The 16,998-nt window shown below is 36.3% G+C and overlaps 1 long non-coding RNA gene across 1 annotated transcript; it reads right to left on the bottom strand.

Annotated features, from left to right (window-relative positions):
* Nucleotides 1-355: 355 nt before the first annotated feature.
* On the bottom strand, nt 356-1,130 carry LOC142539112 (uncharacterized). Its single transcript, XR_012818818.1, has 2 exons — nt 633-1,130; nt 356-548 (listed from the first exon to the last, which is right to left on the bottom strand). It is a non-coding gene; the product is annotated as an uncharacterized LOC142539112 (long non-coding RNA).
* Between the last annotated feature and the right edge of the window lie 15,868 nt (nt 1,131-16,998).

The following is a 16,998-nucleotide window of genomic DNA, read 5'->3' as shown; positions in this document are numbered from 1 at the left end:
CTTTAAAATAGTTACATATAGTGTAGCTAATTTCTGAAATGATTTAGGTCAACGTCTAAATCTAAAAAAAATAAAAAAAACTCCACAGATTTCATTTCAAACTAAAGATCAGGATGTCAATACGACGACATACGTACGTGTTAATAATCAAAATATGTGAACATGATTTGATCTCTTAAGTCATGTTTGAGCCGAAATTTTACAAAATTAACTCGAAATTGACACACTTATTATTAGCATCATCATGTTGCTGAGTAAACTTCGACAAATCTACCAATGTTTATGCATCAGACAACTCAAAAAAAAAAAAAAAAAAGCTTTGGGAAAAGAAAGCGAAGCAATAGTGCCCCCACAATCTAAAAACAAAGCTTCATAAAATTCCGAAAATTAAACAAACAAAAATGGAAAAAAAAAAAACTAGAAATATTATGATTTACAGGTGTAAGCAAATGCTACGAAGATTGTTGAAATTCCTCGGATTTCTCTTCATTTTGCCTCTTATTATTCATCTCTTCCTCGTACTTCCTCAATCTCTCGTTCCACATTTCCTACATATGAAAAAGATTTATTAAATTTTTTTAAGGAAAAAGGAGAGGACACAGATCGAGAAATCAAAGATGAAAGCTGCAGACCTTATACTTAAGCTCAGCTCGATGCATATAATAGAATCCAATCATCCCACCAATTACCGTGCCGGAAATTATTCTAAAATATCCCCATCGAGCTGAAGACATCGCAAATCGTTCTGCCTCTGATTAGGTTTCCAATGAGGCAAAACCAAAATTACCGATTTCACGCTGATTAACGCAGACTAGAACACCAAAATTGGACTTCAGTGAAAGATCTGGGTACAAGGATGGGTTAAAAAAACACCGCCGCCACCTCCCCCGCCAAGATTTTAAATGCACGAGCAGTACGGTTTTAGAGACGGGAGATGGCGGCGAATAGCATTTTCTGCGCGTGTGCTACGGTGGAGTGGGGGTCGGTGGGTCATGTTTGTTATTGGGCTTTTCGTGGGCCGACTCGAAACTAATTTAATTGGGCTGTCCAATATATACGAGCATTCTGCTTCAAAAATAAAACTAGTGTGATGCAAAACATTTTCAAAAAATTTTAAAAGAAACATTGAATAAAATCTGAAAAAGCATATTTATTTTCTCTGATAATTTTTTCCTAAAAATGCATGTTTTTTAAGGAAAAAAAACTATCATTTTAAAAGAGGAAAAAAGCAAATTTTGGATCCCTACATGTGCTTTTTTGCCATTTTAGTAATTTATAATGTTGAATTTCAAATTCAGTCATGTATCTTTTTTGAAAACGTTAATAATTTTAAGTATTTTTCAACTAAAAGTTTTGATGTGAGATGTGTAGGTGTAACACTAGCACTATATATGATAGAATACTACAATTGCAAAAATCAATTAACAAAAATAACTAAGTAAAACTAGAATATGATAATATAAATGATCAATACAGAAAAAACATAAATATCCAAAATTATAATTTTCTCAGTTTAAAATCTAATTTTTCTATCCAATTTAGTCTACTATGATGAGACACATAATTAATTAATATAATTAACTATTGAAATGTACAAAATATTTTAAAATAACAGTCTCTTCAAGAAATCATTATCCTTAATTGTAATTAAAGATCTTAATTTGGGGTTTGGAATGAAATAATTGTATGATGATTTGTTTTTTGCTTTACCAAAAATTATAATTAGTAGTAGTTGTGTAATTAAAAATTTTAAAGAATGCAACAGTCCAAATATCATGTGTTAATCGCTCTCATAGTATAATAATTATCGTCGTTCAACAATCCATTTCTCGACAATTGACACTTTTATTCTTTCGTTCCCATAGCTCCTTAGAAAGATGCTAGCTACTTGATCCAAGGGGAATCGGAACACATAAATGAGAATCGAATATGTGATATTTATTCCAATGAAAATTGTTTATTAAGTGTTTATCGTTTTATCAAAAATTATAATTAGAAGTAATGATGTAACTCAATTTATTCAAACTTTACAACGATACAATAATCTAAATATCACATGTCGATCACTTTTTTTTTTTACCATGAACAATGATTTCATCTCAATAATAATTGTTTCCACAATCTAAAAAAAAATTTATTTCCACAATAACAATTTCAAAAATATCGAGTACAAGTATCAATTAAAAACCACAAAATATAATTCTATATTAAATCTCGTACATCAAATTATTTAAAGCAATTTTTCATTTTTTACACCAAGAGAGATTTTACATGGGTCATTAAGTTAAACTAAAAAACTAATTCGGTATTATTTTAGGGAAAAATTGTGATTTCAGTTGTGTAAATTGGCTTGTTTTATTTTCTTTTGTTTTGCAACTTATCAAAATTTTATTTTCATCACGTAACTCGAATTATTATTAATTTTTTTAGCTGGAAGCCATTGATATTATATAATATGCTTATTTGACATTGATATTCTAATATATGACTTTTTATGGAAAAAAATAAAGCTCATGTTATACACATTAAAATCTATTTAAATAAAAATAAAATAAAAAATAAAAAAAAATGACATCTAATATTTCAAAACGGGGAAAAAAAATTTGTTGTTTTTCTTTATTTTTGTTTCGATATATTTTAATGTGTGTGATATAGGCTTTATTCTCATCAATTGAGCTACTTAGGAGATCATCAGTGTTAAACAATATTTCATGGATTTGTTAAAAAAAAATCAAGTTATTGAATGAAAATCAAATTTTAACAACTTATTAGTTATATGACTAAATTTCGAAATATACTAACTTACAAAATTAAATTGCAATTTTTCCCCATTTTAATTTAACAATATTTTCTTCCCCGCTTGCAAATTATTCATCAGTTAATTCAATTATATGTTATGTAATCAACTTATATAATTTTTATTATTTTTCGGACGCTCTGTTGTAGTATGTCTTTATTTTGTTATAATGTGACTATTGCATAGCCTTTGCGGAGTTCTTGATCTAGTCTTCTCCGTTAAGTTTTCTTTGTTCTGCCTTTTTTGTTGTATATATATAGGTAGAGGTCCGTCTAAACCATCGCTTCCGACAGCGTTTTTTTTTTTTTTTTTTTAAAAAGATATATAATTTAATAATATCATGGTGTGTTCCAAAAAAAATATCATGGTGTCGGTGTAACAACTCGATTTTTTTAACACAAGATATAATATTTTGAAACATCAACTCAAAATTATATGATTTATCATAATTTATTTTTATATTATATATCATTAATCGTCCACAAGCTAAGCAATACCTAACTCGATATTGTTGTTCGGCAATGTTCCGTCATATTCTAACAAATAAACCACAATATCCTTTGTTTATAACTTTTATGAATGGTACAAACATTTTAGTGTATATTGATCTTTTTGCAAATTACGTTAGTGGTCCGTTGAAAGCAACATTAAATTTTTTCGTACGTCCTTTAATTATAAATGCGAATGAAGAGATGCAAAAGAAAAGTCAAAAGGGCAAAAAAGTTGAAGTTAGGATTGATGTAGGTGTTTAGACTTGATGAATAAATATCTTAATTTTATTTCTGAACGACGGTGACATCAACTGGTGTTACCAATCGAAATCGAATTTCGATCTTGTAGGTACAATGGACAACTAGAAAAGAATCAGTACGGAATAAGTCCAGTCAAACTTAGCAAATAAAAAAAATTAGTGGACCTCGAGCAATAGAGTGTCTAAGAAAAAGTAACGCTGCTAAAAGTAAATAAAACTACGGTTGTTTATGGAAGTTCAAACGATAAATTTCTTCTGTGTCTTCCCTTCATATGTTTCCAGAAATATTCCACTAAAAGAATTTGGTTTTATAACACTTGTAAACACTCACTTCAATAAGACTTACACACTGCTTACTGAAAGTCTTAGCAACAACTTATCAAAACTTAGAATGATTCTGAACATAAAGACTATTTATGTCAGTTACAAAACTCATACGAAATATTGTACAAATTTGAAACACTTGTGAGTAATAATTCAGTACATATGATCTCTGAAAAAAGATCAGATATATTTATATGTGTGTGCTTCTAAATTTTCAACAAAGCTTCGGTACATATGTTCTCTGAAAAAAGGTCAGATATATTTATATGTGCGTGATTCTAAATTTTCTACGAAGCTTTTAACCTCACAGATCGTAGATAGTGTTGAGTGGATTTGTTGAATCTTGATATGACATTTTATAGAGAAATTACACCATTCATATTTGATGGCTATAATCCATTTATACTAAAGCCATAATAGATAGAGTATTAGTTGCCTTCTGTCATTCGTTAAATTCCAAAAATGATCGAATGTGCTAGTGCCTTTGAAGGCATTTCGAACACTATATTCTCCAATGAGCTGCAATAGCTCGTGTTCTAAAAATGTTAACACCGATGAATTAAATCGAGTTTGGTTTAAAATCAAGAAAAGAAACTCGAGGTAATCCTTCGTTAAGAAGACTGTTATATTAGAAAATATTTTAACTCATATAAAATGAATAACTGAAAAATGGTAGATTAGTTTTTACATTCATCACAATATCTTGTAGCAAATCTATCCTTTTAGTGACAGTCTTCTCCAGAAATTCAAAGCGTCTTCCGACTAAGGCTTGTGTTTGAAAATGAGCTTCAATCGACACTCTGTCCTTTTTAATGTATTCCATCCGGAAGAAATAGTGAATTCACATTATCTTGGATTTGCTGTAGTCTGCCCGTAGTAAATTCATATGAAGAGTTAGAGATGTAAATGAACCAAACCGTTTGTGAGTTATTCGAAGCTCGATTCGATAAAAGCTCGTTTGAGCTCGTTTAATGAGGCTCGTTAAGATAAACAAACCAAACTCAAGCTTTACAGTATTCGGCTCGTTAGCTCGTGAACATGTTCGTTGGTAAGTTCATGAGTAATCTTTTAGATGAAAAAATAATAGCTTTGATATTTGATTTATTGATTTTGTATATTATTTATGAAATATATAGAAAAATCTATTAAATTTATTTATTATAATAAATTTACAAATTTTAATAAGAATAATATATTTTTCTTTAAATATATAATTTACTTTTTAATTAATTTAATGAAAATTTAAATGTATAATTCATATTTATTAAATTTGTTTAGGTTCGATAAAGGCTTGAATAAGCTCGTGAGCCATGCATATATTCGTTAAATAAAGCTCGAGCTCGGCTCGATTATAAACGAACCAAGCTCAAACATTCAAGAGTTCGGCTCGACTCGACTCGATTACATCCCTATGAAGAGTTGATCTTCTAGGTGTACGCAAGCTGGGTTGACTTGATTTCAGAAATAGTATGCATCATACTGAGTAGGTTGTGTTGAACAGATTGGATTTCTTCGAACAGAGATTCAGTATCCATAGATATACTAGGAGACATGGCTCCAGAGGATTCTGGTATCTGCTCCCTTTCTTCTTGATTAAGATCACAAAAGCTCTGTCAATTGTATCTGATTCAAGCATTACCATTTCTGGAACATCTTCTTGTAAAACTTCTTGTTGAAGTTGTTGAGGAGGAGAAGGATTCGGATCAACAAAGGTACCGGACGGCTCTTCATTTTGCTGATCAGCTGAAACAATTGATGGTTGTGCAGTTAGTTGCGCAGCTGATTCACAAACTGGTTCTTCAGTTGGTTGAACGACTGAAGCTTCAACTAGCTCTTCAGCTGGCACTCTCTCATGTTTCAACTGAGTGCAGCTGAGCCTCTTCAGTTTCTTCAAAAACTGACTGTTTAGTCATGGCAGTTGACTGAACTGCCTCTTCTGTTACAAAAATAGCCTGTTCGGCTGGTTCTTTAGCTTGATTGACTGGTTCTTCAGTAATACCAGTCGAATCAACTGGTTCTTCAGTTGCAAAAATTTCTTCAACTGCTCTAGTAGTATCTAGCTGGATATCAATGGTTACTGATTTGATCACCTCGTCAAGATTTGCTAGTGATAACTCAGCATCAGAATAAAGTAAAAGTTCTGCAGTTGAAGATGGAGGAGCAGTCGATGATGGTTGTTCTTCAGTTGTGGAAGGAGCAGTTGCTTGCTGAGAAGATTCAGCAACTGGGTCCTTTGTTGGCTCTTGAACTGATTATTCAGCCTGCTCTTCAGAGGAAGGATCTTGGGAATCTGCCGAAAAAATCAGCTCTTGGTCCATTTCCGAGTGTTTAATCTCCGTTAGCACGATGAGATCCATTTCCAGTTGGTTAAAGACATCTTTGTCATTGAAAGTAGTAGGACTGGTAGGATCAAAATTCTATCGTAACTGAGCAACCATCTTTGTTAACTGCTTGGCTCGTATTTGACCAAAGAAATACTTCTCACGTTGCAAAGCTTGTACAACCAAAGCAGCTTTGACCACCTTCAGAACAGCTCTTTCTAGGTCAACAAATTTCTTCAGAACTGATTTCTTCTAAAGTTGCTTGGCAAAAACTTCAGTTCTGAATATAACCCACATTGATCTTATCTGGTCAGAGATCAATGAATTTTCCACGGACAAGCTCAAAATTTTCGATATTGATAAGATTTTGGCAGATTTTTTAAGATTCTTGAAGATTATTTCATTTTTTTAATCTTTGTACGAATCTGTACATTATTTTATCTACAAAGAGTTCGAATTATTTTATCTACATAAAGTTCAGTTGATTAGTTCATTTACTAAGTTTTGTCAAACACCTAAAAGGGGAAAATTGTTGGAAACTAAATTTCGGTTGTTTGACAAACTAAATGATTAATGTTGGTAACTGATTAAGAAGTTCTAGAGTAACTGAACATATACTCTAACTAATAGTTGCCTGTAACTGAAGAATAACGCGCAGATTTTCTAAGGCAACTGAAACCAGCTGAACTGAACTTACGAAGACAACTGATTGATCAGTTGGAAACTGATCAGTTGCTACATCCAGTTGTGAGCTTATAAGCTGATCCTTCATCTGTACACATCAAGAAAAAGACGTTCAACCGACAATAGTACAAAAGAAGACTGCAACAGATAATGGGAACGCCGCAATTCAGCTGCAGTATACGAATGTCAGAAGAATGTTGACATGAAAAACCAACGGATAAAAAGATTCAAATTCTATTAAATGTTACCGTTGAAGAGAAGCCTATAAATAGCAGAGAAGAGAAGCTGAGAGAAAATAAAACATCAAAATTCTGAACATCTAAACTCGTCTATTCTCTAAAATACGCTGTTACTCTGCTGAAATAAAAGCTCACGCTTATCGCATATATTCGTAGCAATCAAGGCTACACTTTTGAGCTTCTAGCACATTGTTATCATTGTAAAACTCGATCTTGTAAGAAATCAGTTGTAACGTCCGAAAAATCAATTTAAGTAAACCAAATGCATGAAAATTATTTTAATTGCTTAATTATTTTATTTAATTGATTTTAAATGCTAGCATGATGTTTATTATATGATTACATGATTAACTGATAATATGACATGATTACATGAAATTAAAGATTTAACCCGAATATTCGAAAATAGGCAGGGAAAAGGAGATCGGGGACGACCAAGACAAGAACATGTATTTTTATTTAAATAATGGCAAGGCTTCCTAGTATGATTTAAAAATGATATAATTTTTCTAAAAATATTAGAGTTCGAATTATTTTACGAGTCCAGCTCGATTTTTTCCGGGAAGCCGGTTTTGGGCAAACAAGGAGTTTTAAAAGATTAAAAATTATTATTTTTGGGAAACTTATTTTATAAACTTTTATTATCTAATTAATTAAATGTTATTGGACCCAATTTTATTAATTTAAGTAGGCCTAATCACCCTTAAGTTGCAAGCCCAAAACCAAAGCCCATTTATCATGCAAATTAAAATTATAAATAAGCTACCTAGGCTTTGTAAATACCACAATTCTTAAACCTAGCAGCCGAAATTCACCTCCAAGCACACACATAATTTTCGAAAAAATAAGGAGAAGGAAAGCTTGTGTTCTTCGTCGCCCGTTCGCCCTTCCTCGCCGACGATTGAAAATTCGAGCGTTATAAACGCAAAGGCACGTTTTCTAAACCTTTTCAAACATCATACAAATCATAATATGTGTGTTTTAAATGTTTATGCTTGAATAAAATAGGTATTCGATAATTTTTACGGTAAAATGTTTATACGACGTTTTTACGCTTTTATAAAAAAACATTTTTGAATCTAACGATATGCTGTCAAGGTAGGATGTTATATGATTAAAATATGTACAAAACATGATAAATAATTGAGAAATAGAGGCTGGAAACCGTGGGGCAAAAGCTAATAAGAAGGGCCGTGAGTTTTTTTAAAAGGTGTGTGTATGCTTGGGTGGTTCAAGTGGCTCGTTGTGTTGCATGGAGGCTTGGGGCTCGACCAGGGCTGGGGGTTGGGTCCTAAGGGTCATGGTCTAGGTCTGATTTGGGTCCTAGGGTGGCTATGGTTCGAGCTAGGGGCTGGGGAAGAGTCCACGTGAAGTGGGACTCTCCCCCATGCGCGGCGCACAGCAGGGGCTTCGGGAGAGGGCTGCAGCGGGGCTAAGGGCGAGCTGGGTAGGTCCATCAGGGTGCAAAGGAGATGGGCAGGGTTCGGGCCAGGGGCTGGAGCGGCTGGGCTTGTGGCTGGCTCGAGCGAAGCAAGTGATTGTCGAAGTAAGCGTGCGCAGGCTGCTGTCTGGTTTCAGGTGGTTTGTGCGCACGGTCAGGGGCTTGGCTAGGCTTGGGTTGGGTCTGGGAGTGGTCCAGGGATGTCAGCTGGAAGTGTCCTAGTTGGGTTAGGAGTTCTAGAGGCGCTAGGAGACTCACGCTCAAAACATCTAGAATTTGGAGTCAAGTTTCAGGTGGGTTTGAGCGAGCTAGGGCTCGTTCTTTGGGCTGGGATGGGTCAGTAGGGTCCCTAGGTGGGTTGGATATAGTTTGGCTCAAGGTGGCTCGGGCGTGGCTCGACTAAATTGGGAGATGGCTCGGTGTGTTCGATTATGTGTCAATTTCGAAAATATAAGGAGGAAAATTGAATCCATGAGTTCACTGGTGTGGCTGATGACTTGGAAGTGTAGAATAAATATTAAAAATGTTATGTTTAAAATTTGGGATCAAAATATGGAGTTTTGGATTTATCCGGGATTTTATCGCCGCACAAAACGCTAAATAAAGAATTAATTCAAAAGCCTAGTTTGAAGCTTCATAAAATTATGAAAAAATTATATTTAAGCTTAAATAATTATTTAGAATAATCCCATGTCATTAAATTTGAGAAAAAGATAAATTCGAGATTTTTTACGTCCAGGGACAAAACAGTCTTTTTACATTTAGGAAAATACGAAAACAACAGCGTTCCGAAGGATCATAACACATGTTAAATGATATTATATGATTTAAAATGGTGATTTATATGATAATATATATTTTTATGATTTATGGTAAAGTTGTGCAATTTATACTGTTTAAAATGCTATTTTTGGAAAGCTGTCTTATTTTATGATTTTTAAAGAAAACGAAAAATATTTTGAGGGATGTGAATTGACTGTTACAAAAGATATGATTTATGATATATAATTTTGTGGGGATAACGTGAGGGGAAAAGACCCCAGAGGGAACTCATTTACGGGAAAAGGCCCCGGAGGGAACCCATGTTTGGGAAAAGGCCCCCGCGGGAACCCGTCTATGGGAAAAGGCCCCCGAGGGAACCCCAACGACCGTACTTTCATGGTGGAGCCTAGTGCACACCCCCATGGACCATGTGGAGCTAAGACTGCAGTCGACCAAAGGATAAAAGCTAGTCACTTTCAAGGATCAAACTTCACCCAAAATGATATATGATTGCAAGCTTATGATAAAAATGATTCTTATGATATATGATTTATGATGAGGATTAAAGTTATTTTTAAAATGATTTATTTATACTTAAAGCTTATTTTAAATGATTTTTAAAAGATTTATTTATGCTCAAAGTTATTTTTAAAATGATTTTACTATTTATGATTTATTTATGCTCAAATGATTTTTAATTGTTTATTTATGTTCAAAAGTTTATTTTGTAACACCCTCGACCGGTTTTAAAAAAAATAGCAGCGGAATTTAAAATTTTCTTAAAAGAAAGAAGGATTTAAAAATACATGTCAATGTATAATCAAAAGTATATACATGATCAATCAAATGATACAACAAAATACAAAATATCATTTTTGTGATCATGTCAAAATGCTAGCAAAATAACTTCTTCCTTCCTTCTCTATATGCATATGACTCCGGCCCACAATCAACGTCCCGGCTCGTCGCTCTTAACTGCATCACATGAAATAACTGAAATGAGTATAAAACTCAGCAAGTGGAACTCTTACATAGCAATGGATACATATATCATACTCTGTAAAATATGGCTTTGAAATCATTAAATATCATCAACTCTTGAAACATGAATAACATAATAATATAACAATAAGATGGTATTTCTCTTTTCTCTGTTGGATTGATATCTATATAGTATCTCTGTCTCTGTACCTATATCCCATCGATATAAATCGATAACTCTGAGGGATATAAGCCTATGGTCGTTGATCAACTAATTGCATGCAATCTCTGACTATGTATCTATCAATCCAATAAATCATTTAAACTCTCTCTTTGGCATTAAATCAAACACTTTGAAGACTCTTTTCTCTTGTATTCCCTTTTTCACAATTGAGACATAAAATGCCTCCATAATATACAACAAAGTGTATCAATACATAACATGAATCAAATGAAGGGAATAACACATTAAAACCATTGAAACACCATACATATATTATCATGTGAGCACAAGGAATGAAATTCCACTTACAACCACTTGGAACCTAGAATATATCTCTTGGTACACAACCTACAACAATAAATCATGAAATACACCATCAACATCTTAATAATCATAAACCCATAACAATTAATCCATAAAACCAACACAATCACCAAACCCATGATTTCTCCCAACACCAAAACCAAGAAATAAACAAACCCATAAGCTTACCTTAGCTTCCTTGAACCCAAGTAAACCTTGCTCTCAACACAAAACTCCAACAAGATGCAAGAATCAAAGAAATGAGAGAAAGGAAATGGAACCCTGGCCTTCACTTGAGGAGAAGAATCGAGAATGAGGGGAAAAGAATGAGGAAAAGTGAACAAATCTATGCCTTATATCATTAAAATCTCGAAAACACGCTTTCACTATTCATCGACCGCAGGTGCGCTCCAACATGCACCGCGGGTGCGGTGTGCCTACGGCAATACAACCAAAATTCTGAAACTGACGACCGCGGGTGCGGTACAAAACTTACCGCGGGTGCGGTGCCTCCACCGCGAGTGCGGTAGCTATCACACCGCAGGTGCGGTGTCTGTTCGGCAATCCACCAAAAATGCTGCAATAGAGACCGTGGGGGCGCTGCTCAAATTACCGCGGGTGCGGTCTGGTCTCGGCCAAAACAAACTCTTATGCAACTAAAATCGAATCGCAACGCTGATACAATACAACTACCATTAACTAATATCAACAATGCCACAAAACAATAATAACCAACAATACTATGACCCATAATCACAACTCTTAACATCTAAACCAAATAATCCATAAACATACGAAAACTTAAACCATACCGTTCACCAGGCTTGGCTATTACAATCTCCCCTCCTTAAGGGAATTTCGTCCTCGAAATTGACGTCACTACGCAAAAAGCTCGGGATACTTCTCTTTCATCTCATCCTCTGTTTCCCACGTGGCTTCTTCAATCAAATGATTCCTCCAAAGGACTTTAACAATGCCGATCTCTTTGTTTCTTAACACTTTAACTTTGCGATCTAGAATCTGGACTAGAATCTCTTGGTACGTCAAATTCGGCGTCAAATCCAATGGCTCGTGGCGAAGAACATGGGAAGGATTCGCAATATATTTCCTGAGCATTGAAACATGAAAAACATTATGAACCCTGTCAAGATCTGGCGGTAGGGCTAACCTGTAAGCTCGATCACCAACTCTGTCCAAAATCTCAAATGGACCAATAAATCTCGGACTCAACTTTCCCTTCTTGCTAAACCTCATCACACCCTTAAGAGGTGCTATCTTCAAGAACACATGGTCGCCAAACTCAAACTGCAACGGCCTACGACGCACATCAGCATAACTCTTCTGTCTCAACTGAGCTGTCTTCATCCTCTCTCGAATAACAGCAACAACATCAGCTGTCTGTTGGACCAACTCTGAACCCAACATCTTCCTCTCACCAATCTCGTCCCAATACAAGGGCAATCTACACTTTCTGCCATAAAGTGCTTCATACGGTGCCATGCCAATCGTCGCTTGGTAGCTATTATTGTACGTGAACTCAACAAGAGGCAATTTGGAATCTCAGCTATCAGGATAATCAATAGTACAAGCTCTGAGCATATCCTCTAGAATCTGAATAACTCTCTCTGATTGACCGTCACTCTGGGGGTGATATGCTGTACTGAATGCTAACCGTGAACCCATAGCTCTGTGCAAACTCTTTCAAAACTCTGAAGTAAATCTAGGGTCACGATCAGACACGATCGACACAGGAACACCATGAAGTCTAACAATCTCTGCTATGTACTCTTCAGCATACTGGTTCATAGAATTCGTCGTCTTGACTGGAAGAAAATGCGCTGACTTGGTCAACCGATCAACAATAACCCAAATAGAGTTAAAACCTTTCTGCGTCCTTGGAAGACCAGTCACGAAGTCCATCGTAATATGCTCCCATTTCCATTGAGGAATCGGTAATGACAGCAATGTCCCAGCAGGTCTCTGATGTTCGATTTTCACCTGCTGACAAGTTAGGCACTGAGAAATAAATATGGCAATATCCTTCTTCATACCTGGCCACCAATAGAGTCTACGAAGATCCTGATACATCTTGGTGCTGCCTGGATGTATCGAGTATGGCGCGGTATATGCCTCTGTCAAGACGTCTCGCCGAATATCATCACCAACAGGAATACATATACGGCCTCTGAAAGTCACCAAACCATCTCCATTCAATCCAAACTCTAAATTACCTCTCTCCTCTGCTCTGGCTCTCAACTCTATCAACTGTAAATCATTGACCTGCTCTCTACGGATCCTGTCCGTCAATGTAGCCCGAATGACCAATGCTGAAAAGCGAGCAATGGTCCCCGGAACAACCAAAGCTATCTCTTCTCGCTGCAAATATAACAACAATGGCTTCTGAATCAAAGAATTCAAAGAAGAACTCGACTTACGGCTCAAAGCATCTGCTACAACATTTGCCTTCCCTGGGTGATAACTAATCGTCACATCATAATCTTTGACAAGCTCTAACCACCGTCTCTGTCTCATATTGAGTTCTTTCTGGGAAAAAAAATACTTCAAACTCTTGTGGTCCGTGAAAATTTCACACTTTTCGCCATATAAGTAATGTCTCCAGATTTTCAAGGCGAAAACCACAGCTGTCAGTTCCAGATCATGCGTAGGATAATTTTTCTCGTAGTCCTTCAACTGGCGAGAAGCATAAGCTATAACCTTTCCACGTTTCATCAGCACTACACCGAGGCCCTTCTTCGACGCATCGGTATAAACAACAAAATCCTCTGAACCACTGGGCAATGCAAGTACCGGAGTTGACGTCAACTTATCTTTCAACTCTTGAAATCCACTCTGGCATTCATTGGACCACTCGTACTTCACAGTCTTCCTCGTCAGATTGGTCAATGGCAGGGCAATCTTGGAGAAATCTGAAATAAAACGACGATAATAACCCGCCAAACCAAGAAAACTGCGTACCTCTGATACAGTGGTAGGGATAGGCCATTTCTGAATCGTCTCGATTTTCACTGGATCAACCGCTATACCATCCTTCGAGACAACATGGCCTAAGAAAGAAATCTGCTCCAACCAGAACTCACATTTCTTCAACTTAGCATACAACCGCTTCTCTCTCAAAAACTGAAGAACAACTCTGAGGTGCTCTGAATGAAGCTCTCTGGTCTTGGAATAAATCAATATGTCATCGATGAAAACAATGACAAATCTATCTAAATACGGCTTGAACACTCGGTTCATCAGATCCATGAAGACTGAAGGAGCATTAGTCAGACCAAAATACATCACAAGAAATTCATAATGACCATACCTGGTCCGAAATGCCGTCTTAGGGATATCAGACTCCCTAACTTTCAACTGATAATAGCCAGATCGCAGATCAATCTTCGAAAACACTGTAGCCCCATGCAGTTGGTCAAAAAGATCATCTATCCATGGCAACGGATATTTATTCTTGATAGTCACTTTGTTGATCTCTCTGTAGTCAATGCAAAGCCGCAAAGACCCATCTTTCTTCTTGACGAAAAGAACCGGAGCTCCCCAAGGCGAAGAACTCGGCCGAATGAAACCTTTATCTAAAAGATCTTGCAACTGCGTCTTCAACTCTTTCATCTCTGTTGGGGCCATTCTGTACAGAGCCTTGGAAATAGGAACCGTACCTGGAACTAGATCAATCACAAACTCCACATCTCTGTCCGACGGCAAACCCGGCACATCATCCTCAAAAACATCAGGGAACTCTCTCACCACATTAATATCATCAATATTCAATTTCACAATTATATCCACATCCACAATCAAAGCCAAAAACCCATCACAACCTCTAAACAACAACTTCTTAGCCTCAAGACATGAAATAAAAGGAAGGACCAGCGAAGTACCTGCATTGGCGAGCATACCTTCCCTATTGCCATCATCTGCAAATTTCACCGTCTTAGCAACGCAATCAATCACTGCACGATAGGTTGATAGCCAATCCATGCCAAGTATAATATCAAACGCAACCATCGGAATAACAATCAAATCAGCATAAACCACTCGCTCATCAATTTGAACAGAGCACGCATATACAATAGATGTCGGGCACAACACATACCCCGAAGGCAATACAACATTAAACTGGAGGGGAATAACAGAAGGAACTATACCCAAAGATCTCAAAAATGGTTCAGACATAAAAGAATGAGTAGCACCTGTATCAATCAATGTCGTAGCTACTCTGCCTGAAATTAAAATAGCGCTAGAGATCACAGAAGAATCATGGTTTATACCTTCCTTTGTCGTGGTGAAGATGCGTCCCTGCACCTTCTCTTTACCCGATCCTCTCAGACAATCCTTGGCAATATGGCCTGCAGTGCCACATCGATAACAAGTATGAGTACCAAATCTGCACTCTCCCCGATGATGTCTACTGCACTTGGGACACAATGGCTTCTCGGGATCAAATGGAACTGCCGGTGGTTTAGGACTCGGCTCTAACTTGCCTTTCCCTTTGAAACTGCCCTTTCCTCTTTGACTTGAACCTTGGCCTCTTTGAGCAATGGCCTGCTGCCTCGCTTGTCTCTCCCTAGCAATGTCTTTCTCATCTTGCTCGGCCAACAGAGCCTTAGCCACAATCTCTTTGAATGTCACAACCTTCGACATGTTAATGTCCCTTCTGATTTATGCTCTAAGGCCTCTAATGAAATGAGCACCTTTGTCTTTGTCATTGGAAGCAATATACGGGGCAAACAGACAGCCCTCCTCGAATTTCAGAATGTACTCGTCGACATTCGTACCTCCTTGACGAAGCTCCAAGAACTCAGTCACCTTCCTAGCTCGAAGTGCGTCTGGGAAGTACTTGTCATAGAAAAGATCAGTGAACTCTGACCACTTCAATGCTGGAACATCCACACTAACCTTGGTAGCATTCCGCCAAATGCGTGCAGCCTTGACTAACATGTACACTGCACATCCAACTCTGTCTTTGTCTGCATAGTTGAGATGATAAAAAATAGCCTCAAGTGCCTTGATCCACTCTACTGCCACCAATGGATCAGTGCTTCCTGCAAATTCAGGCGGATCCATCCTCTTGAAAGCAGTAAAGATCCCATCAGTACCAACTGCTTGTGCCACTTGGCCTCTGACTTGACCTCTACCTTGACCTGTACTTTGCAAACGTAGTAACTGTTGGATCTGCTCACTGTGGACCTTAGCTTGCTCTTTCAATAACTTGCCAAACTCATCGACAACTCTAGAGGAAGAACTATTCTCACCCTCTGCAGCTTTCCTCTTAGGAGGCATAACTCCTACAATGTGCTCACACAATACATATCAATAGATAACAATGAATAGATGTAGAAGAAGACATACCCGGACTGTTGAACGTAGACGAAGTTATATGCATTTGTCCGAAGAACGGTGCTCTAATACCACTAAATGTATCACCCTCGACCGGTTTTAAAAAAAATAGCAGCGGAATTTAAAATTTTCTAAAAAGAAAGAAGGATTTAAAAATACATGTCAATGTATAATCAAAAATATATACATGATCAATCAAATGATACAACAAAATACAAAATATCATTTTTGTGATCATGTCAAAATGCTAGCAAAATAACTTCTTCCTTCCTTCTCTATATGCATATGACTCCGGCCCACAATCAACGTCCCGGCTCGTCGCTCTTAACTGCATCACATGAAATAACTGAAATGAGTATAAAACTCAGCAAGTGGAACTCTTACATAGCAATAGATACATATATCATACTCTGTAAAACATGGCTTTGAAATCATTAAATACCATCAATTCTTGAAACATGAATAACATAATAATATAACAATAAGATGGTATTTCTCTTTTCTCTGTTGGATTGATATCTATATAGTATCTCTGTCTCTGTACCTATACCCCATCGATATAAATCGATAACTCTGAGGGATATAAGCCTATGGTCGTTGATCAACTAATTGCATGCAATCTCTGACTATGTATCTATCAATCCAATAAATCATTTAAACTCTCTCTTTGGCATTAAATCAAACACTTTGAAGACTCTTTTCTCTTGTATTCTCTTTTTCACAATTAAAACATAAAATACCTCTATAATATACAACAAAGTGTATCAATACATAACATGAATCAAATGAAGGGAATAGCATATTAAAACCATTGAAA

The sequence above is a fragment of the Primulina tabacum genome, chromosome 3 (genome assembly GCF_025594145.1).
Source record: "Primulina tabacum isolate GXHZ01 chromosome 3, ASM2559414v2, whole genome shotgun sequence".
Classification (NCBI taxonomy): Eukaryota; Viridiplantae; Streptophyta; class Magnoliopsida; order Lamiales; family Gesneriaceae; genus Primulina; species Primulina tabacum.
The sequence above is the reverse complement of the archived record's forward strand: the minus strand, read 5'-3'. Positions and strand labels throughout refer to the sequence as shown.